Source organism: Balaenoptera ricei, chromosome 3, assembly GCF_028023285.1.
Source record: "Balaenoptera ricei isolate mBalRic1 chromosome 3, mBalRic1.hap2, whole genome shotgun sequence".
NCBI classification, from domain to species: Eukaryota; Metazoa; Chordata; class Mammalia; order Artiodactyla; family Balaenopteridae; genus Balaenoptera; species Balaenoptera ricei.
In genome coordinates, this window is record NC_082641.1 from 17,427,088 (window position 1) to 17,454,284 (window position 27,197).

Genomic DNA, 27,197 nt, shown 5'->3' on the forward strand with positions numbered 1-27,197 from the left:
ATGAAGTGCTGCCTTCTTTCAAGTTTAAAAAAAAAAAAAAGAATAATGCATCATTACTAAATGAGGTTTGTTGCAAGAATACAAGAATAATTAAAGAGTAGAAAACCAATCTGTGCAGTAGTATTATAATCAGAGGATAAAATAATCATATGCATGAATTTTTCATATAATAGTGGTCACATTATAAATATGAGGGAATCATGAATTATGCAAAAAATTGTTTTGGAAAAATGAAAAGCATATTAGTTATTTTATAAATTAGCCTATGTATTCATCAATGAAAATATAATATGTGAAATGTGGTGATTAAAAAAATAATATAAAATAATGAAATAAATGCACCAAATGTATATGTTTGTCTTCATGGATTGATCTCAAGTATAATGTGTACTGACAGTATGGCACTCCTATTTTATATCCATACTTACTTTTGTCTGCTTAATTTATCAAGGCAAATGAGTCAATATTTATTTCGTATATAAAAATTTGTTTTCACAATTGTCAACAATTCTTCTCTATAAAATCAGATGCTTTTTTATTTGGCACATAAGATTCAAGACAATTATATCATTATTTGAAATTATTATTAAAGTAACTCTGGAATTGTCAAATTACTTATTGTGTTCTTAGTAATTTATGACATGATTTCACTTGGATTGAAATTGCCTGTTCTAATTTTACTTTACCCTTTTACCTTCTACAACCCAGAATGATTTCATTTTTGAATTGTTCCCTGTAGAAACTCTATGGTACAATTTCTTACTAATTCTGAAACTTCATTTATTTAGAGTAACTATATTTTCAATTATGTATACAGAACTGTCTCTGCATTTTTTCTTTGCACTGGCTTTTTCTGTATGTGCTCACTGTGTCCTACTGTAAACCTCTGAAACTCCTGATTGAACGATCTCTTTGAGGTTCAACATGGGTAAAAGCAAAATTGCCAGAGATATAAAGACCCTACAGCAGCGTTCAGCCATGAGCAGAAGAGAGATTTCTTTTCTTTTGCATGGGACAGCTCTTAGACATTGTTTCAAAAGCCTATGTAAACATTTCCATCAGCATTGAGTAGGAAATCTAAAACTCAAGCTCTTGATTTAGCTAAAGATCAGCAGAGAGACACAGAAAATATGTAAGAGATTTAAGAGCTATAAATGATAGAAAGACCTAATCTGCCTAACTAGATGGAGACTGCAGAAATAATGGAGGAGAAGCAAAATTTGAAAAATTGTGATAAATTTCCAAAGTTGAACAAAGACATGAATCCATACGTTAAGGACTCATGATGTATTCCAAGTGGAAAACAAAACTATAACTCATAAAGTAAATGAAAAACACTAGAAATTTAATATCATTAAATTAATATCTTTTAACATCAGCCACAAAGAAGAGAATGAGCATCTAAAAAGGAGGAATCATGAGACTAACCGATTATGTTTTAAAAGAAAAAAATGGAAACCAGAAACTAGTAAAATATTTTAAAATAATTGTGAGAAAATGCATACCTAGGAAAAAAATTTATGATTTAATATTTAATATCATAAAATATTATAAAATATTTCCAAGTAAAATAAAGCAGAGAATTTAGTATTAACAGTAGTTCATTAAAGGAAAGTATAAAGGATGTATTTCACGAGGAAATTAGTCACTGAAAGAATTTCAGAGGCAAAATTATGTGTGAACAAATAAAATGCTAAAAATTATTGTTAGAGTGTCATGTGACTCCATCAGATGCATGAAATATATGTGACATGACAGCAGAATATTGGTGAAATTTCCCCTAATCACGTCTTATGGAGTATACACACACACATACCTGTATATGTGTGTGTGTGTAATATATATTATATATGTGAATATGTAACATATATTATATACCTATATTATTTTATATTTATATATATGCTTTTAGGGTTGTAAGTCTTTTTTTTTTAATTACTCTTTTAGCTTCATTCCACAATTTTTAAAATTCTATATACCAGTGAAAAAAAATATATATCAATTATGGCACAATTTAAAATGTTTATATTTGCTTAGAGACATTACATTTATTATTTAGTTCATTTTTTTCTCCTTCTATTATTTTATTTTAGTGTTCTGATATAGATACAGATAATTTATTGAGTCTTTTTTTGTGTGTCTTTTGCCTTTTACTTACACATTTTAATTTGCTTTATGTGTTTTGCTGTTATTAAAGTTATTTAGTATGTAACATTTCTTGTCAGTTATATCTGCATTATAGACTCTATTATATAACATTTGAAAGTTTAAGTTTTTATGGGCAAATGTTTCCTCCTTAAATTAATGTGATATAAAATTAATAATCTCCTTTCTTATACGCACATTTTTCTGGCCTTTTTTTCCCATTCATTTACTTTCTTCTGCATGTACATATGGGATATCTAAATATAAGAATTTTTCTATCTAAATGAGTGTATCTCATTAAAATTATTTCTTTAAGATGTATATTCAGTATTATTGCTATTGTCTTATTTTACTCTGTTTTTCTTTTTTTTTTCCTTTTTTTTTTTTCTTGGATTGCTACTTTGATATATCCTTCCTATTGTATCATCTTTGGCCATGTGTTCTGCATTTCCTTCGTGTCTTTCTCATCTCACATCCCACTCATGGTGGTTCACTGTGTCTCTTCCCATTCATCCTTCATTTTGCAGGAGAATTACTGGTATCTCTTTTTCTGTTTTCTGGTGGCATTAGAAAGTAGGGCTCAGCTGGGCTGTTGGTAATAGCAATTGTTGGATTTGCCCTCTACATTTTTTCAGTTATTGAATTGAAAGTACTTTGCAAGGATTTATTCTTTTGTATAAAAGGGCACTGAATAATCCTTCAATTCAGGATGCACTCCTGAGCCTCTGCCAATGCTAGAGGCTATTTGATATTTATATCCTCCCATTGCTAACATGTAACCAGAAACTGCTCTTCTCTTCTCACTCATCAAAACAAACACAGATAGAAAAGAAAAAACCCCAAAAAACCTGGTTTTGGTTCTAATGACAGCAGAAGACAATTACATGGAGCTTTTTGAGCAGTTTTCTTTTATTACCATCTTCTCATGAGGATTTGCTGTCCTTTTGTTTGTTTAGTATTTTTATCAATATTTTATATAATTTTATTAGAGAGGATAGAGTAGGCTGTATTATTATAACAAATAAGCTTCAAAATATCGGTGGATTAGCCCAGCAAAGTTTTATTTCCTACTCATATCACAGTCTGGTGCAGGCTGGCCCTTCCTCATTGGTGACTTGGGAATCAGGCCATTCCATCGTGCAGATATAGATCTGGAACACACAGAATCCAAAGTCCCTGCTTAAGGGCAAAAAGGAAGGGTAATGTTGTACAATGGGCCAAATCTAGAAGTGTTTTATATTACATATGCCTATATTCCACTAGTCAGAATTTAATCATATGGTCTCTGACCTAACTGCAAGAAAGATTTGGAAGGTCAGATTGTTGTGTGTCCAAGAAGATAGTAATTTGAATACATCTTATCATCTTTGACAGAACATTTTAGTTACCAGATTATTTTATTCTGCTTTCGCACATGGAACACTCTCACTCCTTCCTGAGAAAGACAACATAAAGTCCCATCTGGTCAGTGATTATTGTTCAGAGTCCCTGTCTCTGCGTGCCATCAGATCCAGATGTGGCTTCCTTTAGTCTGCAGAACTACAAATGTAAACCGCAAATTATCTTCCCTTTCCAGGACAAACACCTAGAATGTAGTGATGGAGCAGGCACTGGGTACACACAATTATGGCTCCCATCTGGAAAGGCAAAGAATGGGAGGCAGACAGTACCAACTGGAAAACAACAATGTAAGCGGGGAAGAGCTTTTAATGAAGCTCCCAGGCACACACGCTGAGGGGGAAAGGAATTACCTTGATTAAACTCTGATTCCCACAATAAGTCTAGTTGTCGTCTGTCACCATACAAAGATATTACATTATTCTTCACTGTATTTCCCACACTGTACATTTCATAACTATGACTCATTTATTGGGTAACTGAAAGTTTGTACCTCAATCTCCCTCACCTATTTCCTACCCCAGCCCACTTTCCACAGATTAATGATTCAGATGATGACTATATGCTTTTGGCTCATGTACTTTGAAATAATCTTTTTCTAATTATATTTTTAACTAAGAATTATTGTGTAAGTATTTATGTTCAGGAAATTATTAAGTAAATGAGGAAACTGGAAATTTTAAAACCATCAACTAATATCACTGAGAACACTTAAAATAATATGTCATTGATTAAACAATTAAATCAAGTTTTTGCAAAAACCAATTAACCTTATGATAGGGAAAGCAATAATTTAAACAGTTTACCAACTGTAATGTATGCATTTATGTTAAAGAACTACAATGTGTGGAGAATCAAAGTAGATGAAATATAAAAAAGAGAGCTAATACTTCCTCAAAGAATGTAATAAGGAAAAATGCATAAGTGAGGTAGATCCCTTATGAAATTTTCATTGTTAAGATATTTACATATTTTGAATCATAGTTTATGCCAAAACTCTACACACATAAACAGTATAATTATTTAAACTTTTTGAATAACTGTATTTCTAGATCATATTTATCCACATACACTTGTGTGTAGAATATAAAGGTAAATAGTTGGGATTTTTTAAAAACCTACAAATAAATTTTGGTCTGTCAAATAAAATGTATACTATCATTGTTATTTGACAGATTGTTAAGTGGCTTTTGAAAGATTACTGACAGTCTTGAAATACTAGTTTTAGAAAAAGGAAAAAGAATGATGTCTGATATTAACGAAACATTCCTTCTTTGAAAGTAGTGATTACCTGTAATATTTTTATATGCTTTACAATTTTTTTCTCTCTTCTACTCTATTTTTCAAGTATTGCCAGCTCTAGTTCAGGGATAGAATCTATTTTTAGCTAAAAATGCATAACTAAACAATTTACCTCTGTAAATAACATTCAAATTTGACTGAAGTATTTTTTTCAACTCTCTTAATTCATTGTCATGTCATTATAGGTGCACTAAAATCCGTGGGCGTGAACTTGAGCTTTCTCATTCTATTTGGCATAATAATGTTTCTTGATTTCCTAGGATTTTCCTTTTCCGAAAAATTGTAATTTCAATGTCTCCATCACCTTTACAGGGATTTTATTTTAAAAAGCTGCTTGCTTTTTTTTTTTTTTTAATATAACATGCTGTTTATGAATAAAAAGATTATTCTGAGATAAGAGAAATCAAGATATTTTTAGTTGGTTAGTAGTTTTTTCACTGCTATGGATAACAGGGGATTAGATATAGTATTAGGTTTCCATACTGAGGTTTCTGACAATTATATTAAAAGTCATTACATATAATATATCTATTATTGTATCTGATAATTTTGCAACTTGAATAAAGTTTGCATGAAATAGATTATCAATAAAAACCTTTTTTCTCGGAATTTTAATATAATAGAAATGACATCACTGTGTTTTGTTTTAGAAAATGCAACATTGGAGGAGCTGCATGTTGTTTCTCTACTAACGAAATCAATCCTTGACAGTACCTTGTATTTTTTTTTAAATTTGAAACATTTTTATTTCACAGAACACAAGATATCTACTCTTAAGTATAAGTAAAAGTAGTTACTGTCATACTTAATAGCAATATATTTAAATACTATACTGGTACAAGCCTGAAAGTAAGGAAGCTATATACTGTCATATTTTGTATTTTAGAATTCATAAATCTAAGAAAAATTTCCTATAATAGTAGTCATTTTAAAACAAGCCTAATTTTTAAAAAACTTTTTGGCTTATGTGAACTATGAAAAAGTACAATCAATTCAGAATTTGAAATAAGCTACAAAATATATGGTGCAAGAAATAGTTTTGTTCTTATTAGTCTCATCTTTACTATTTCCTTAAAATTCCTTAAACGTATACACATATCAAATTTCCTTTTTCTTTATAAAAGTAAAGTAAATACTTCTCTTCATTCTGAGGTCACCTAACTGTTAACTCCAATTCATAAGTCAGATCATGTGTCTCCAGTGCACAAAGAGCTGAACCCAAAATCAAGTCAATGTCTTTATGGTACCTAGAAGGCTCTAGTAAATATAACCTCCTATTCTCTTTCTGACATCATCTCTTCTATTCTCTGCCTCTGTTCACTTCAGCCTTACTGACCTACTTGCTATTTCTCATGTACAGAGCATCTTTGCACTGGTCTTCCCCTCCATCTGGAGAGTTCCCTACCCCATATCTGCATGTACACCTCTCTAATCCTTCCAGTTTGTGCTCCATCTTTCTCAAGATATACAGACCAGCCTCTTCAAATTTACAAAGCCTCAGAATTCTTATGCCTTAGTCTATAGTTTCTGTAAAGTGTATTATCTTCTCACATACTTTATACTTTTCTTTGCTGTTTATTGTTTATATCTGACCTCTAGAATGTGAGATTCATTAGATAAAAGATCTTTGACTATTATCTTCTTTGCTCTACTCAAATCACCTTGAACGGTACCTAGCACATGTTTTGCACTCAATAATACTTGTTGTCATTTGTGAATGTTTTCTCAAATGTCCTAGGAGAAATTGTGACACTCAGGGAAAGTTCATGTGTAAGTGCATGTGTTTGTGTATGAGAGTGTGTGTGTGTACTCATGTGTGTGTGTATGTGTATGAATGTATGTGCATACCTGTGTCTGGAGGAGTAGCTTGGAAGATAGTGGAGAGCAGATACCAGCCTTGGCATGCTGAACACAGGAAAGAATATTCCTCTCAAAAATGATTGTGTTAAAGTCTAGAGAGCAAAAAGGAATTGTGTAGAAGTAAAGATTAAGGATTTTAATGTTTTAGATAATCCACTTTTTGTTGCCAGCAACTGGATTGTAAGGGATGGGATAGATGCAAAGGAAAGCTATAATTGTCCATGTTTGCTGGACACTGAGTATTGAACTATAATTTATGGACTTCATTCTGCTAATCCCCCTGTATATTTAAGAAGGTAAGTTGAGCAGCAGTTTAATAGAAAGAGATTCCTATCTATTGGCAAAGACTGGGATGGCACAGAAAAAAAACCTCAATTGAATACAAGTAAAGAGGAGGAAATTGTGGTTTGAGGCCTATAGAACAAAATCCTGCTGAACAAAAGAGAAGAATGTGACTTTGAATTATCAAAATAAGAGCAGAACTTTGGAAATATTTTATTAGAGAAATAAGAAGGCATATTTTTGAGAAAAATTCTTTAAATCTTACTAGAAACTTCATAAACTGGATAATGAAAGATAAAATTGAAAGGAAAATTCTGACAATATCAAATGGAAAGGATAGAGATAATAGGATAAGTGCTGACATACTTACGAAAGACAGAAAATGGAGATCCAATCTTAGAATTGCTCATTCCAGAAAAAAATACCAGAATAACTGGAACAGAGGTTATCTAGGGATATAAGTAAAATGTTCCAGCCCTTATAGGAGACTAAATAACATAGACCAAAATTCTCATTAGCTTTGAGAAAAAATAAAAGTCATTCACATGTATTAATTCTGATAATAATTTGTAAAATTATCAATAACTAAAAATACTTCAATTATTGAAAGGGAAAATATTTAAAAAGAAAGGGCTTTTGAATAAATAAACAAATATAAGCAAATCATAAATCAAAAAAGACCATAGCTTTTCCTTCTGAGACACTATGGTTTAGAAAGTGTTCCCTGGTTACAAGTAACAGAAACTGATAGTTGGAAACAGGATTGTTCTGAGGACCAACATGAGGAATGAAAAAGGTGAAGATAATTAGGGCAAATTCATATGAATCACAATGGCTGAAACACAGAATATGAGAGAAACAGGGATGAGCTGAATTTGATGGTGTGGTAAAGACTGCTAACAATCCTCGAATATCCATTTTCTGCTTCTTCCTTATAGAGAATTTCCCAGCTGTTAGCTAGACTTTCCATTTACACACTCTATTTCATTGTTTTCATTTCATTTACTATCAGTTGCAGACTAAGTTTGGGTCAATGGAATGTGAAAGGAGAGATGGACAATTTCAGATTGTCCTTAAACCCAAACTTGTTGGCCCTAGAATTCCTTTTCTTCACTTTTCACAGTCTGGAATAGGAACATCTCTCTGAAACTTGCTTGAATCATACAGATAACGGAAAACTTTGAGAAATATTTGGACAGAATAATGAAAGGGACCAAGTTCCCTTAAAAAGGACTAGACCAGAACCTAGTGATATATACTTCTATCTTTTCAACTACTGTTTGTTTTTTTGTTTTGGGGGTCTATTTAATACAGTATCATAGACTCTACCATAATTATTACAAGCAATTCTTACAAGCCTTGGGCTAGACTTTGCAAAGTATAAAGAGATAACCAGAGAAGTAATAATATCAGGTTTTTATTTTAGAAAGATCTCTCTGGCTACAGAGTGGGGATCCAATTAAATTGAATGGTTTACAAAGGAAATTGGTTTGCTAATACAGGCAAGGTAGGTTTATAACTCTACTGAGTAGGGTGGATATGATTTACATAGAAAAGAAACAGTGGAAGAGGAAAAGGTTTGGGAGGGAAAAACATTAAGGTTTTGAGGTCTGTGGGAAATCTGTATTTTCCAGTATCATCATGGAAATACAGGTGTGGAGTCTACAATGTTGGAAAGATTGTTAGAAAGATGGTTGAACTAATAAAAATAGAGTTGTGTGTATTCTAGCTATGATTTATTCTAATAGCTTAAAATAGAACTTCAAATGGTACAAATTGGAAAATAAAATTAAGTGGTTTTGCTTTGTTTTGTTTTAGAAATGTCACTATTAAATAACATTAGAAATGACCTGCATTATGTAATTCAGTGGCATAAATATACCAGTTTTTGTTTTTGTTTTATTAAGGATGCTCAGAAAATGATGAGTTAAGGGAAGTCATAAAACACTGTCAACTTTAATAACACTATTATTTTATACCATAATCCAAATTCTATCATTCAAAAGATCATCTTCAGATTAGAGTTCTGTGTACATAAGGAAAAAAATTAAAAATACATTAGGTCAGTGTTGAGGGTGAAAATAATAAAACAAATATATGATTGCAGCTACTCCTATTCTTTTTGTGCCCAGCTTACAAGTACATGTGTACAATGTGTATAGATAGAGAAATTTCAAAGGAATGTGATCGCTCTTTTATGTTAGTATGACAAGCTTCTATTTGCATATGTACAGAAATCCATATTCTAATCTGTGATTTACTAGAAACTAGGATTGTCACCAGTGTTTCAAAAATAGAGTGAAAGCATATATGTGCTAAACAAAATTTTTGTTTAGGTGAATCTTTAAAATATTAATATGTTTTGTTCTTGCTCTGGTAAATGTTGAAGAGTGAGAGATGCATTATTCATTTCCCATCTCAAAATTCTAGTGGAGCCTCTGAGTTGTGAGATATGGACCATCGCCCAGGGCAGAGTTGGAATGGGGAATATGAGGTGTTTGTATTTCAGTGATATCCTGAAGAGGAACCATGCGTGTTTAGGCTAATCAAGGGAAAGAGGTTCAAGGGTTTGAAGGAGATAGAGCTGGAATAATTCAAGAGAGAAATATTGAAGTTAGTTGAAGATAGGGAGGGTTTGATGGAAAATCAAGGGTAGAAGTTTGCAACCAGTTTGAGAGTTTGAATGTCTTGATAGGCTGAACTATCTGTCATGGCCAAGGGAAAAAAAAAATCCAGCATTGACGAGGTTGAACCCACTTGTCTTTCAACATATCACTCACATGTCAACGATGAAATCTCAGTAATCATCATAATGGTATGGAAAATATTGTTCCCCTTTCCCAATTTTCTTGTGCCACGTTAGAAAAGGAAACTGACCTCAAAATGTAATAAGTGGGATACTATAACTCTGGATTGGAAGGCCAACAAAATATATCTAAATCAAAATATTAATATTTTGGCACACAAAAAATACATAAATAGAAACATTTATTGTAGCCCTTTCAAGTGTGAGCCTTATTCTTTTAAACTTGAAATTGGAATTTTTAAAGATGGGCGTATATATCATATTCCCAAATCATCAAAAGCTGCTTATACAATTTGATTACAGTATACCTAGGGGTATAATTATTAAAAATGCGAAGATAATTTCTTATTCATGGTTTATCAGAGACATTTGAACAGAGTTGTAACACTGAAATACACTTTTCCTACTGTAGAAGATTTTGTATTTGCAGCAACTGGAGTAAGTACCAGAATTCATTCTATTCCAGGGTCCCTCATGCAGCAGTAGGGCTGTGTTCACATAGAAGGAATTTTAATCTGAGTTTAGATGTCTATAGTTCTTTTTTTTTTTTGATTTTTTGAAGGATACTTGATTTACAATGTTGTGTTAATTACTGCTGTCCTGCTAAGTGATTCAGTTATACATATATATATATATATATATATATATATTCTTTTTTTTTAATGTTCTTTTCCATTATGGCTTATCACAGGATATTGAATATAGTTCTCTGTGCTATACAGTAGCACCTTGTTGTTTATGCATTCTATATATAAAAGCTTACATATGCTAACCCCAGCCTCCCACTCTATCCCTCCCCCACTCTCCTCTCCCTTGGCAACCACCAGTCTGTTGTCTATGTCTGTGATTCTGTTTCTGTTTCACAGATAGGTTCGTTTGTGTCATATTTTAGATTCCACATATAAGTGAAATCATATGGTATTTGTTTTCCTCTTTCTGACTTACTTCACTTAGTATGATAATCTCCAGTTGCATCTATGTTGCTGCAAATGGCATTATTTCATTCTTTTTTATGGCTGAGTAGTATTCCATTGTATATATGTACCATATCTTCTTTATCCATTCATCTGCCTATGGACATTTAGATTGTTTCCACGTCTTGGCTATTGTGAATAGGGCTGCTATGAACATAGGGTTGCATGTATCTTTTAGATGTCTATAGTTCTTTAATGATTCCTGCCATTTTATAAATCTCTCTTTACAGGTTGGAAACAAACAAAATTTTTTCCAAATCAGATCAGAGAAATAGTATGTTTCACAGTATTCACAACTTCCTTTGGGGGAGAATTTTGCATTCCTGATAAAATGTCTAAGCAATTTTGTGATAAATTTAATGGTATGAAGAAGACTTCTGGGAATCTAGTACCCAACAAACCCAAGTAACTGTCAACCATATGTATTATTATTTTATTCAAACATATTTGCCCCTTGTTTTTAATCTAACAGTCATTATCTAAAGTTTCTCTTTTGTAAACATCCTTATGAAAAAAGAATCTTGTAATTGACTTCTAGAGTTATCTTTTCGGCAACATGTTTGTAATAAAACTTTGACACTGTTTTTAATTATCCAAAATTTGTTGGTTTTGTTTCATTTGTAACAAATGCAGCATTCACTACAGTTTCAATGAACTGTGACTAAAACTGGAACATGGTGCAACCAGGAAAGAAATATTTGGAAACTTATATACAAATAACTACACTTTCCACTGAGATGATTATGTTGCATTACCTGATTTCTCTAGTGAATTGTGCTACTTCCTAAAAATATTTTAAAAGCATTATATAAAATAATATAAACTGAACTTATGTTAAAATGAGAATATTTAAAATATTTTGGGGGATGTGGCGCTATGTTCTATCTGATACTGTAGTTTTATTGTTTTTAAATTTTAAATAACTGCATGTCAATTTCTTTTTAAATATATATTTTAAAAAATTATGATCATATAGCTTAATCCTAGAATAAAGACCCCAGCTTCTTAAACATTTAGTATCTGTAATAAATAGATGGAAATATTCATTTCAGTAGAGGAAATGCATCACGAATAGTTATGGTAAAGCTGGACCATTAGGGTGAACCTTGGGATTTTGCTGTTGTTATTGTTTGGGAAGGAAGAATTTGGCTATGTTTTCTTGGTCTTTTAGATATAAGTCCTGTTGTTATTTTTGCCTACAGGGTAGCATTTTTCTTAAATACCAAATGACGTTAAATAATTAATCACTTATTATTTTAAAAAAATAAAAGCAAGAAAACAAACACCCTCTCAGATTTATAAAAAGAGACCTTCATAACTGCTGCATCAGAAATTATAGCTTAGAAAAACATCTTGGTAGCTGTATCCTTCCAAAATATTTTATTAAATTCTCCAAAGGTTTTAATTATCTCTCTCCATAACTTAAGAAAAACTGCGTAAATGTTTAGCTTCAAGATGCCTGAAGACAGAGCTATATATGGACTCACATTTATTTGAGTGAAAGAAAATGAAGCTGTCATTTTGAAACCGACAGCATATCTTCTCTTAAACGATGATATTCAAACATAGAGTTTTGGTATTTTGAATTTCTTTATATAACCCTAATTTGTTTGTAGGATGAAATAACCATTGTCTTTCCTTTTAGGGTGGGAATAGTCAGAAAAATTGTATAGTATAACTTGGATCCTCCTTTTTCCCTAAGAAGTGTGATGTATGCTCTTGACTGAGCATGGATTAGAAGAAAGCCTTCACCATGTTTTCCCAGATTGTTTTAGTTTTGTTTGGTTTTGTTGTTAATGTCCTTTTCAGTTAGGTTTTTTTTTAAATTTTTCCTTCCAATTGGGAAATTGATTCACAGTTGCAGGCATTCATTGTAATAAAGTACCCAAGATGAGAAAGGGTTATTTAAATTATCATAGGTACCTAGCCAAACTTGTCTCTTGTTATTATTCTTTTATAAAAAGAGTTGTTAGAAAAAACGCTTCTCTTTATGAAAGTTTTGACTATACCTGAAATGTTGGTGAAAGGAGTTGAAGGAAGAATTTTCTCCCTTTGTGTCCAAAAGAAAAAGAAAAGGGTTATGCTGTATATAAACAAATGAGAGGTTAGAAAAATTGCACAGTGCTAATTACATATTTTTTTCTTTGATTGTAATTTACTTTATCAGTGTTGAATTTCAGGAGATCTCAGTAAGAACAGAAAGCTATATGTAAAATAACATCTACTTAGTATGGAAAACCATTTTGGTCATTGTTTTATTTCTAAAATCAATGTGTATATGTAACATTAAAAATGCTTAAAAATGAAAATAAGCCAGTTTTTAAAAATATGAATGAATATATCTTTCCTTGGAATTTATCACAATATATCGAATAGGAGAAAATTACAGTTTTCTCTGTGGATTCTTTTATAAAACTCAACGCTGTATGTGCTGCCACCTTTTAAAAGTTTATGATTGAAAAGAAAAAGTTAAAGACCTCTTCACAGCTTTGATAAAAATTGCTTTATAAAAGTCTGGCCATAAGGAGATATAAATATCATAAAGAGAGTAAGTCAAATGGTACATTATATAAATAGAACCAACAACATCATACATTTATAGGATACTGCAAATCATCTGGATTTTAGCTCTCAGAGACAATAATCGTTTCAATGTTTCAACTCAGTATTATTCAGTAAAGTAGTTTTGTTGTATTTTTATAATATGCTCCCTCCTGTATACTTGTCAGTTTCATTCAATATTTTCAATGACAGTGTTCGTGCATCCATCTACAGAAGAAAATCATGTTTAAAAATATTTCAGGGATATGACATAAATAAAGGTCATAACATTTCAGTCATTAACATTATTCCCCGATTATTTTCTAGATTAGATATTTAACATTTTTAAAAATGACTCTGAGTTGAAACTTTGTAAAATTATGAATTTTCTATAGTTTGCAATTTATGCAGCTGTGTTAAAACACATCTATTCCTTTGTGTCACTACAATTACCTATAGTTGTTTGTCCCTACTATTAAATGATCATTACTAGGATCATAAATTCAGACTAATCTTGGAATGACCAAAAGCTTATGACAGACAGATCGGCTCTGGGAACTTACAGTCCTGTGATAGAAATATAAGTATAATGAACTTGAATTTAATTAAACACTGGCCAGAAAATACAGCATGAAAAAACCTCCACATTGGTTGGATAGAATTTTATAAGTATTGTGTTTCAATATAATCATTTTAAATGTTTTACGGGTCCATTAAAACTGTCTATTTTGTCTTTACAAGTTACAAAAATCACACACAATGGTCAGTAATTTTCTAGATTCTTTTTTAATAAATTTATTTATTTATTTATTTATTTTTGGCTGTGTTGGGTCTTCGTTTCTGTGCGAGGGCTTTCTCTAGTTGCGGCAAGCGGGGGCCACTCTTCATCACGGTGCGCGGGCCTCTCACTGTCGCAGCCTCTCCTGTTGCGGAGCACAGGCTCCAGACGCGCAGGCTCAGTAGTTGTGGCTCACGGGCCCAGTTGCTCCGCGGCATGTGGGATCCTTCCAGACCAGGGCTTGAACCCGTGTCCCCTGCATTGGCAGGCAGACTCTCAACCACTGCTCCACCAGGGAAGCCCAAGATGACATTTCTTGATTTGGATGCTGGTTGCACAGAAAGTTTAATTCATGAAATTCATTCATGTAATTCATGTATACGTTTATGATTTATACACATTTTAGCATACATATTACTGTTCTCAAAAGGTTTTGCTTAAATAAAAAAGGAAGACTTCAATATGAATTAAGGTCTAAGTGATCATATTTGATGATCTTACTGGATCCACAGACCATGGATATATTTCCATTAATGGAGCAATAGTCTCCACCCTGTTCAACCTGCTGCAGTGGTTTGGGTTCAGATTTACAGTCCATCTCACAGCACAAAACAGGCATCACCCTGTTTTAAGGTGGCTTAGTTTTAAGAACTAAGAAAGAATTCATGACAGGCAACAGTGTAGCATGCAAAGCAACAGCATAACTTAACTTTCGAGACTCTGAGGCACAAATTCCCATTGCCCTAATTTAGCAGTTCAACATGTGGTCATGATGATAATGGTTGAATGTTTACCCACATTTATCAGTGATGACTTGCCAATTTTAAGCTGGTCATATAGCCTGAGACACCAGTTCACCTGGTAACTGTCTTTTAATTTGATCAGACTTTTTCTTCCTCTTAAGGTGCACTGTTTGAACATGGCCAGTTTCCTTGAAAATAGCTCCCTCTTGTGTTCCTATCTAAGTTAACAAGTCTTATCACACCCAAGGTGAGCCTCCAGAAAAATCCTTTCCATGTCCAGTCCATACCAAATCCAGTTTCCAAAGCCCTAAGAACATCTTACTACATTGGGGCAAGTGATAGCTGAGTCATCAAAGTGCTGAGTACTTGTGGTAATGGTGAAATTCAAGTAAATGATATGCACCCTCAACAAATATGTCATCTGGGCAATTGTTAGCTGATCATATTCAGAGATGTGTTTCAAGGTGCATTTCAATCAATATGCAAAAATGACTTTGCATAAATATCTTTTCTGAAGTTTCAGAAACAAATTATCACTGATCTTTAACTGTTACATCACCAACATTCATCATTTCGGACGTTAATGCTGTTTCAATAGCCACTTTTATAATGATCCCTCCATACTCATACGTGGTCTAAGAGCAAAGCAGAATCTGATAGAGGAGCAGGCAGTAAAAATCCCTTTGCTTTGTACCCATGCAGTTGTCTAAAAAAAATGTCATCCTGGTTCACGGCCACATGGTGCACCAGCTGCTCTCTGCCAGGCATAAAGCATACAGTCTAGTCCTAAGGTAGTATTTCTTTTAAGGTTATAAAAGAAACTATATGATAACACAACCAAGGAAATGCTACAGATGTGATCAATTCAACTGCTGTTAATCAGGATATTCAACAAGAAATACTGGCTGATGTCTTTCCTTCAAACGATTCAAGTTGTTTTGGGGTAAATCTTAGGATTTGGCTTCAGTTACATTCTCCTTTTCAGTGGAAAAGACATCTTGGGCTTCTTCCAACTTTGAACATAAGTCAGCACTACATCAAACAGAAATGGCCAAGAAAATCATTATCTTGCTTTGGGAAGCTAAGTTAGATATGGAGTGATAATTTCCTTTTCTGGTTTCCTTATCCATCTGTAAACTTCCTTTCAATCAATCACAGTTTCTTCCTACCTCCACCCCGGTGTACCATCTGTTAACCTAGATTTTGTATCCCTGATAGTGATAATGAAAACCCACAGGGATAGCCTTAGCATAGCTTGCATTGTACATATTTCCAGGAAGAAGGAATAGATTTAGAATAGATTTAGAATTACAAAAAGGCAATGTGGAATAGTACAAAGAGTTTCCATATACTCCACACCCAGATTCTCCTATTAATGTCTTACATTAGAATAGTCCATGTGTTACCATTAATTAACTAATATTGATATATTATTAACTAAAATTCAGTATTTATTCAGATTGACTTAGTTTTTACTTAATTACCTTTTTCAATTCCAAGAGCCCATCCAAGATACCATATTGAATTTGTAGTCCTGTCTCCCTAGGATCCTCTCGGTTATAATGGTGACAAAGACTTTCACTGTTTTCCTTGACCTTAACAGTTTTCAAGAAAGCTGGTCAGGTATTTTGTGGAGTGGTCCTCAATTTGGACTTGTTGATGTTTTTCTCATTATAGACTGCAGTTGTGGGTCTTACAGAGGAAAACCACAGAAGTAAATCATCATTGTTTATCACATTATATCAAAGGTATGTATCATAAACATGGCTTATTACCACTGATGTTAACGTGGAGTTTGTCAGGTTTCTCCACTGTTAAATTAATCTTTTTGCCCCCCTCCATACTTTTCATACTCTACTCTTTGGAATAAAGTCATTTTCACAGTCTACACTTAAGGAGTTATGCTTCACCTCCTTGAGAGTGAAGAATTTACACAAATTATTTGGCAATTTTCTATATGGAAAATTTTTTATTGTACCCCATTTATTTATTTATTGAATCATTTATTTATAACACTTAGGACACCTGGGTATATATATTTTATATTAAAGTTTATAATGCAATACTATTTTATTTTGTGGCTCAAAATTTCTGGTTTTAATTATTTGGAACTCTTTTGGTTGGCTTCTCTGTCCCTTTGACATACTGCCATCATTGTTTCTTTTTCGCTTATAAGTACTTCCTTACTTTGGCAATGAAAGATGCTCCAAACTCATTTATTTTCTGCCCCAGTCCTAGAGTCAGCCATTTCTCCAAGGACACTGACTGATTTCTTCTATTGGCGAATGGTACTAGAAACTGGTATCTTCTGCTAAGTGTGCTCATTGATCCTGGGGTGTCACTGCTTCTAGGTTTTCTCAGCCAACAGGGCATAGGAATATATGTATATGTACTAACCTATATACATATACGCTCCCTCTCTCTATCTATCTACACATGTATATGGATTGTTGCATTCCATTTTTTAATACCTTGTTAGAATTTTTTTTTCTTTTAATTTTTGTCTATGTTCCTGACTACTATTGTTCTGAGGGTTTTTTTTTTTTTTTTCTTGTAATGTCATTATTGACAAATTACTGAGTCAGAGTGGAGAAAGTGCCTTAGACAAGACACTGTATAAAGTGTTCTCTGAATGGGATTCTTACTCTAGGAATGCTGATATGTGTATGAGCATGGCTGGCCTGAAGGATGTGAGTTCTTGACTGCAACTCCTCCTAGAAACTGCAATGTACTGGTGTGGGAAGGGCAAATTATCTTCCTCCCTTGGCCTTGTGAAGACCATCAGGCAAAATCTTATAATTGCCTATGGTCACATCTGAAAGAGCTAGGATTTGGGGCTAGAACCAGAATTGAAGAGTTGAGGAACTCTAACTCTTGATCCTTTAGGACCTGAGTGAGTAATGTAGGCTACCCATCATGTACTCAAATGACTGCAACATTAAGAGGCTGTGAGAATAACTGGTTAATCTGTCTGAGGCAACAGCAAACCAAGATTATAGTAGAAATTATTCCAAACAGGATGACAGGCTGCCTAGAGAAGTGAACATAGCCAAGAGCCTCAGTCGTTACCAAACCAGGAAAAGATGTCCCATAGGCCAATAAGTTCTTTTCTAGAAGACCCAGGAGGTCTTGTGTTCAAGCCTCTTATGGACTGTCGTACTTTGTCAGTTTCATTGATCCAGATGTAACACTATGAGTTGGCAATGGAACATATTGTTCCAGAACCATTTGTTGAAAACGTTAGGGAATTACCATCCAGTTTCTCACCATTAAGTATCTCATCATTAAGTGATGGTAAATCTCTCAATATTAAGTATCTTACCATTAAGTATCTAAAGTCTCAGATCCAGTTATTCCCTAAGTTTAGTCATCGTACTGGATCCTCTATTACGCCATATTAATTAACCATCCTCAGCTAGTAATATGTGTATACTTTCACAGTTTTAAATTCTTCTTTGACTTTTTTCTCTGAGAAGAACGGACATGTGGACACAGGGCGGGAAGGGGAGTGTGGGATGAATTGGGAGTTTAGGTTTGACATAAATACACTACCATGTGTAAAGTAGATAGCTAGTGGGAACCTGCTGTATAGCACAGGGAACTCAGCGCGGTGCTCTGTGATGACCTAGATGGGTTGGATGTGGGGGGGTGGGGAGGGAAGTCCAAGAAGGAAGGGATATAGGTATACATATAGCCGATTCACTTTATTGTGTAGTAGAAACTAACACAACATTGTAAAGCAATTTTACTCCAGTAATAAAAAAAAAAGAAAGAAATACATCATCCTATTATTTCTATAATGAATCCATTTTATTTTAATAGGGATGAAATTGAAATTTGGTTTCTGGATTCAATATGCTTGCAAATTCAGATACCCTGCATGAATGGGAGGACGGTGATGTACAGTAGTATAAAAAAGTGAATTTTACTTCATTTCCTTTCAAAGTTAGAATAAAATAGGAAGCATTCACCAAGTTTGTGTGAGAATATCAATTCCTTTAGACTGTGGGACTTCCTGATTAACTTTTATCATGTCTGATACTGTGTAGGGTAAAATGCATGAATTTATTCTAACCACAATAATCAATAGTTACTCTTCTGAGCCATTTAATTTTTCACAGGGCACTCAAGACAGATGTATTGCAACTTGGTGGGGATTAGTGCCCTTTCTTTCAACATTTCTTATTTAAAGCTGATATTTCTTGTCCTTGTAAAATGTGATACTACTTAATATTCACTATAAAGTAAGGTTTGGGGAAGTTTTAAGTATTCTCATGTAGTATGACCAATTAAAACCGGGCAAAGGGGACACTTGCCCAAAATCCAACCATAGGTAATAAATGTCAAAGCCCTCTGCACCTCACTCCTATCCCAATCATGCATTTATGAATGAGTGATGACACTATAAGGTCTACTTTTCTTTCTTGTTTTCCACTTTGTTATTTCACTATAGTCTCAGTGTCCTCCACTACAGCATCACTTCACCCACCAAGATCTACATTTGGCTTACTGATAACCCCCTCACATTCTCCATCAGGTATTGCAGTACATTGTGCACTGGTTGGCAATTATCAGTATCCTCGGGTTCATTTAGACAACAGCAAATGCAGCAAATGGTCCCTGATCTCCTGCTGGGTAATAGGCAAAAAGTTTCTAGACCTCAACTCAATCATCTTTCTTCCCACTGCCATAAGGAATTGAATACATTTAATACCCTGCTCTAATACCCATTTCCCAATTCTATCCACCGTCATTGGACTTATATTGTTTTACCACAATTGCCCTGGTAAGTTTATCAATGACTTCCGTATACTTATTTTTCAATCCTCATATTTCTTTGTTTTTAACATCTTTATTGGAGTATAACTGCTTTACAATGGTGTGTTAGTTTCTGCTTTATAACAAAGTGAATCAGTTATACATATACATATATCCCCATATCTCTTCCCTCTTGCGTCTCTCTCCCTCCCACTCTCCCTATCCCACCCCTCTATTCACCTCATATTTCTTGATTTCAGTCGATCTCTCATTCTTCTTGAAAACTCTGTGTCCATGGACTTTACAGCAGAACACTTCCCTATTTTTTTTTCCTTACAATCTGAATACTTTCTGGATCTTCTGTTTAGATTTCTGTGCCCTCCGCCTTATTTTTAAATGCAGAATATTCTTATCCCTCTAGTCTACACTGTCTTACAGTCTTTTCTTATAACTCTATATTCTCTTGATAATTATGTCGGGGACTCAGCAAACTTTACTCAGTAAAGGACCAGAGAGTAAATATGACCAGAGAGTGAATATGGCTTTGTGGATCATCTGGTCTTTGTCATAATTACTTAGTTCTGTATTGTAGTGTGAAAGTAGCATAGACAATGTGTAAACCAATGGTGTAGCAATTAAAAAGCAGCATTTAATTTACAAAAATAGGTAGTTTGGCCCTTGGACCATACTTGACTGGCCACTGATCTTGTTCAGTATTGTGAATTTTATTTGTCTCTGTACTATTACAATATATGTACTTTCTAGCCAAGAACACTTTTGTTACCGGTAGAGTTTTTGTTTAACCCATTATTTGATATCCCCATTTGGCTGCATCACAGAATCTCAAATTCAGGATTTCAAACTATAGTCATAATTTTCTATTTCAAAAATTTCTTTCATCTCAGAAAATGCCAATATTATGTTAAATCATTCTTTCAAGACAGAAAATTATGAGCTACATTTGACTTCTTCCTTGTCATAATCTCTTACATCAAATCAGTTTTAAACTTGTGTCAATTATTTTACCTAATTATGATATAAATATGCACCTAGATAGTTATCCAAGGGAAAAGAAATCATAGCTATCCAAGAGAAACTAAAACATATGCCCAAATCAAGAACTACACATTAATATTCATAGCAGCATTATTCATGGTAGCCAAAACTTGGAAACAATCAACTACTCATCATTTGGTAAACTGACATACTAATTGTATGTATACTATACATATCCCATAGTGGGTTAATCAGAAAACAAACAAAATTTGGATCCATACTTAAAACAGACTATGTGGAAAACATTTAAATACAATAGACTATGTATAAATTACATGATTCCATTTATATGACATTCTAGGGGGAAAAAAAACCCTATAGTGATAAAACAAAGCAAATGATATAGATGGTTGTGCAGGAATAGAAGAGAAAATTAACCACAAAGGGCCTGGATGGAATTCTTTGGAGTATCTGGTACATTCAATATCTCAATTATGGTGGTGGTTTTATGACTCTATAAAATTGCCAAAACTCATCAAACTGAATACCTTACAGGGAGATTTTTTTGATATGTAAACCATACCTCAACAAAACTGTGAAAACAAACAAAATATAACCAAATAGAAAAAAATCAATCGATTCTGCTCTATTGAAAAACATTTTTCTGACATTTGACTATCATGTAGGTAACATGACCTACACAACTCTTCTTATTTCGACTCCTACCTTTCTATCAGTTTTGTCTCCCACCAGTTGATTCCTGTTTGTCTGCATCAACTGTTTCACTTTAATAAAGGTTTCAGTTTAATAAAGATTCAGTGGTTTCAGTTTAATAAAGACTCAGTGGTTTCTCCTCTGTTCCTCCTTCTCTGCCATCTTCCTTAGCTAGCCCAAACACAACTTTGAATAGATTTGAAATAACTCCATAAGGAAAAACTCTCATGATAAACTTTACTTAGGTCCCCTGTTGTCTGTTCTCATAATGAACTGTACAAAAGTTTTTCACACTCATCAAACCTATCATTACATATGCAGTATTCGTTATTCCCACTCTGAGTGTATGTTAAAGTCAGAGATGGTGACTTTCTTGTTTATTGCTTTTATATTGTGGAGAACCTAGTGAAAAGTAGATTCTGAAATATATATTAAATGTATACATTTTTAAATATCAGTTGTAATCTGGTAAATTAGTTTGCTAGGGCTACCATAACAAAATATCACAGACTGGGTGCCATGTACAACAGAAATTTATTTTCTCACAGTTCTGGGGGCTAGAATTTCAAGAAATGGCAGTGTTGGTTTCTCCTAGGGCCATTCTCCTTGACGTGAAGATGTCTGCCTTTCTCTGTGTGTGTGTGTATATCCCTGGTATCTCTTTTGTGTCCAAAATTCCTCTTCTTACAAAGACACCAGTCATAATGGATTAGGGTCCACCCTAGCGGCTTTATTTTAACTTAATCATTTCTTTAAAGACCTTATCAATGTACTAGGTATTAGAGCTTCAACCTATGAATTTGGGAGATGGACACAAGTCAGTCCATAATATCTGAGAAATAAAATCAAATGTAGATGGCAAAGTACACATTGGCTTTTTTTTTGGGAAGGAGTAGTCTAACAATCTCTCTGGAGAGTGAGTTCTCAAGGACAAGGTAATGTGTTATTTTCCTTTCCTTCTCTCTGCACCTAATAGCCTGGCACCTAGTAGAGAATTTAACCAAAAAAAAAAGTTTGTTATATTTAATTTCATTAAACTGAATTAAATACAAGGACACAAAATAAGCTCCTTTACCACTGAGCAATTGATATTCACTTAGCATATACATATTCTTAATGCATTAATTATGTGAAATACACACAGAACTTGAGGGAGAATCTGGATATTTTCAGTGCTGTACTTTTTAATTTTCTAGCTTGGATTCTGCTGCAAAGTAGCGAAGACAGGTGAAACGACCAGTATTGCCACAGAGAGGTAATCAAACCAAGTTTTTTTAAAAAAATAAATTTATTTATTTTATTTACTTATTTTTGGCTGCGTTGGGTCTTCGTTGCTGTGTGAGGGCTTTCTGTAGTTGCAGCGAGTGGGGGCCACTCCTCATTGCGGTGCACAGGCTTCTCATTGCGGTGGCTTCTTGTTGCAGAGCATGGGCTCTAGGCACTTGGGCTTCAGTAGTTGTAGCGTGTGGGCTCAGTAGTTGTGGCTCGCGGGCTCCAGAGTGCAGCCTCAGCAGCTGTGGCTCACTGGCACAGCTGCTCCAGGGCATGTGGGATCTTCCTGGACCAGGGCTCAAACCCGCGTCCCCTGCATTGGCAGGCAGACTCTCAACCACTGCACCACCAGGGAAGCCCCCGACTTTATTTTTTAAGATTAGCTTTTAAGAATTAACCGAGTCTTAGTTAATTCATTGCATGTTTGCTCAGCAAACTAAACTTGGGATTCTTTCTAGCACAACTTACTCATTTTATTATTTCTTTAAAATCATGAATTTATGGCAGATTATTTCAACTGTATGGGAAATAGTTAAAGATGCCTTACATTTGTGGGTTTTATCTATTAGTACTCTTTATGCAAGTTCAAGATGTTTAAGTCGTAGCTACATATACAGGGTGAAATTAATCAGGCTTTCTAGAACATTAACATCTCTCAGAAGTGGAAGGGTGTTTGATCATTTTTGGAATGTAAAATCATGATGAAAGCTGATGTGATATGCTTTCACATAAGTATTTATAGCATGAATAAATCAACTCAAAACGTTTGCTCCAACAATAAATGCTGGAGAGGGTATGGAGAAAAGGGAACCGTCCTGCACTGTTGGTAGGAATGTAAATTGATACAGCCACTATGGAGAGCAGTGTGGAGGTTCCTTTAAAAACTAAAAGTGGAACTACCATACGACCCAGCGGGACTACTGGACATATACCCTGAGAAAACCATAATTCAAAAAGAGTCATGCACCACAGTGTTCATTGCAGCTCTATTTACAATAGCCAGGACATGGAGGCAACCTAAGTGTCCATCAACAGATGAATGGATAAAGAAGATGTGGCACATATATACAATGGAATATTACTGACCCATAAAAAGAAACAAAATTGAGTTATTTGTAGTGAGGTGGATGGACCTAGAGTCTGTCATACAGAGTGAGGTAAGTCAGAAAGAGAAAAACAAATATGTATGCTAAAACATATATATGGAATCTAAAAAAAAAAAAATAAATGGTTCCAAAGAACCTAGGGGCAGGACAGGAATAAAGACGCAGACATAGAGCATGGACTTGAGGACATGGGGAGGGGGAAGGGTAAGCTGGGACAAAGTGAAAGAGTGGCATGGACATATATACCCTACCAAATGTAAAATAGATAGCCAGTGGGAAGCAGCTGCATAGCACAGGGAGATCAGCTCGGTGCTTTGTGACCACCTAGAGGGGTGGGATAGGGAGGGTGGGAGGGAGACACAAGAGGGAGGAGATATGGAGATATATGTATATGTATAGCTGATTCACTTTGTTATAAAGCAGAAACGAACACACCATTGTAAAGCAATTATATTCCAATAAAGTTAAAAAACAAAACAAAACAAAAAGCATTTGCTACTTCATATGAATCAGGCAACAAATATCACCTTTCATAGCAATTGATTTTTGCCATTAAATATTTTCTGCATATAGTTTTCAAATTAAAACCTTGAGAAGTATACAAATAGTTTTATCTTTTCCAAGTATATGATATATGTCTTTCATAAAAATTGAGAAACAGTTAATGTTCATTTACTTATGGGATAATTACTCATTTGGGGTTCTTTTTTGTGTTTTGGGGCCAAGATTGGTTAAAATTTTTTAACTGCTTTACCATTTCTGTTTAAGCAACTTTTTCTTGAGCCAGAGTTAGTGCACTAATTTTTCTCAGTGAAAATGATTAAAAGATGCCCAACTTAGACTAGAAGGGAAGACCGATTTCACCTAGGGATTAATGATTGTGAGGAGTGCTAAGAAAGGACAACAAAGGATTCTCTGGAAACAGTAAAAAGACATTAATACAAAAGCACCATTTAGAATAAGAAGGAATAGAAAGTGCTTAGATCAGTAAGGATTCCCAGCTCTGGACAGACTTCAGCAACCAGCTCCTCAGTGGTAAAATTGCCACAGGCCAAGAGCCATGGCTCTCAGGGGGCTCATCTTTTTTTTTTTTTTTTTTTTTAAATTTTATTTATTTATTTATTTATTTATTTGTTTATTTATAGCTGTGTTTGGTCTTCGTTTCTGTTCGAGGGCTTTCTCTAGTTGTGGCAAGCGGGGGCCACTCTTCATCGCGGTGCGCGGGCCTCTCACTATCGCGGCCTCTCTTGCTGCGGGGCACAGGCTCCAGACACGCAGGCAGGCTCAGTAGTTGCGGCTCACGGGCTTAGTTGCTCCGCGGCATGTGGGATCTTCCCAGACCAGGGCTCGAACCCGTGTCCCCTGCATTAGCAGGCAGATTCTCAACCCCTGCGCCACCAGGGAAGCCCGGGGTTCATCTTTTTAATTTTGCTTCTCTCTGGGATTGTAGCCTTGTGATGCCTGCCATTCACTAGCCAGAAACAGTTATTTAATGTATATTATTCATTTAAAAAAAAATATTTATGGTGGTAGGGCTAGTCTGGTATCATTTTCTTTACTTTTACTAGAATTAAAGTGTTTATTTTATTTTAAAATGCTCCTAAAATATATTTTCCAAATGAAAAATGATGCTGAGCAACTTTTCATCTTATAGGGCATTCAAATATTCTCTTTTGTTATTTACCTCTTTAACTTTTATTCATTCCTTTAAATGATGTTTTAAGCCCCGAGGTTGTCATCTTTTCTATTTTGCAACTCTCTGTACTTTAAGACACCACCATGGTTCCCGCATCACTTGAACTCCTCATTCAAATTATACTAGTCAAACATACCTGCTCCCTCTGCTGAAGTCTTGTTTCTAGTAGGCTACTTTTGTGATAATGTAACTGTTTTGCCATTGTGTGTCATGCACTATTGATTTCCATTTCCAAGAAGACTAGAATCATCTTTGCATTCAAACCCAAACAGTTCAGATAAGCAATCCCAGATTTCCAGTTTTGAGGATCTGTTACTTAACTTTATTGTTAAACATTATGTCTATCACTGTTCAATCCAGGGAAGATAAACTATCTATCTATTTTACCAGAAAGAATTAAGTACAAATATTTAGGTAAATAATCTTAGAAATGGCAGTGTGTTAGTTTGCTAGGGCTGCCACAACAAAAATACCACAAATCCGATGGCTTAAAACACAGTTTTATTTTCTCACAGCTCTGGAGTCTTGGAGTCAAGATCAAGTTTCTGGCAGGGTTGGTTTCCTCTGAGGCCTCTTTCCCTGGCTTACAAATGTCTGCCCCCTTGCTGCCTCTTCACATGGTCGTCACTCAGTGCATGTGTGGCGCTGGTGCATTTCTCTATGTACTAATCTCTTCTTATAAGGACAATAGTTAGATTGCATTGGGGCCCAGCCTAATGGCCTCATTTTAAATTAATTACCTCTTAAATACCTTATCTTCAAACATAGTCCCATTCTGTGGTCCCTGGGGTTAGGACTTTGTCATACAAATTTTGGGAGGATGCAATTCAGTCCACAACAGGTAGGATACACCAGCTCTAGGTTGTAAATCTAGAAATGACTTCCAGAAAACCACAAAACTGCCTCTCTAGGGATTTAGGAACACAACTGGAACCAAGGAATTCAAGTACACACTATTAAAACTGGCCTCAAAGTGTTACCGAACTCAGGTTTGGCTCCTTACCACTCATAAGCCAATAATTCAAGAGGCAAGTCTCAATAGAAAGGAAAGCTGCTTTAGTTAGGAAATCCAGCAATCTGGGGAGATGTTGGACTTGTGTCTAGGGACCAACTCCAAAGATTCTGCTCAACCATGACAATTCTTAAAGGAAAAAATGGGGGGAAGAATCTCAGTGAATTATCCAGGCAGGAGGTTGGGTTCTGCAGCAATCTCCATTGCATGCAGACTGGTTGACTCTCTCTTCAGATGTTATCTTGCCCTCATGATCTGCCTGCAGGATTGCTTAGGGGGCTGTTGTGGGTAGAGAGCTAATTATTCTTTACTTAATTCTTCATTCTTACTTTTTATCTAGGAAAAGAATCAACAGGTTAGACAAGGCATGGTGTGCATTCAGGAGAGCATAAATCAGGAGTTAGGTTAAATTGCCCAGTGATCTCATTCCTATAATTAGGTTATTTTAAGGTTAGAGGGGAACAGAAGTGGGCAAACAGGAAAGGGGCAAAAGATCTGCTTTCAAAAGGATCAGGAAATGACTGAGAAATGCACTGCATTGCTTGTCTGATACCCTACTCAGAACTGGTTAAAATACTTTAAATCCTCATCTCTTTTTAAAATGCCTTTTAAAAAAAATCTTTAGCCTAATTAAATTTCTGATTGCTTCAATTTTCTTGATTCTTTGAGTACAGATAGACAGGTATTATGATTTTGTTTGGTTTTGTCTGGGTGGACATGGCGTTGTAACAAAACAGCTTCAACCGAGGAGGTCAGCGGAAGACCCTCACCAGCAATCGGTTCCAAGATAGTAAGCAAAGAATTGCAAACTACC

The 27,197-nt window shown here is 34.4% G+C and overlaps 1 long non-coding RNA gene across 3 annotated transcripts in view; it reads left to right on the forward strand.

Moving 5' to 3' along the window:
• LOC132362142 (uncharacterized) overlaps positions 1 to 27,197 on the forward strand; it is a 70,128-nt gene that overhangs the window by 26,773 nt on the left and 16,158 nt on the right. For all 3 annotated transcript variants that reach the window (XR_009502233.1, XR_009502235.1, XR_009502234.1), the window contains exons 2-3: positions 16,507 to 16,577; positions 22,494 to 22,552. This is a non-coding gene — a long non-coding RNA (uncharacterized LOC132362142). The remainder of the gene's footprint in view (positions 1 to 16,506; positions 16,578 to 22,493; positions 22,553 to 27,197) is intronic.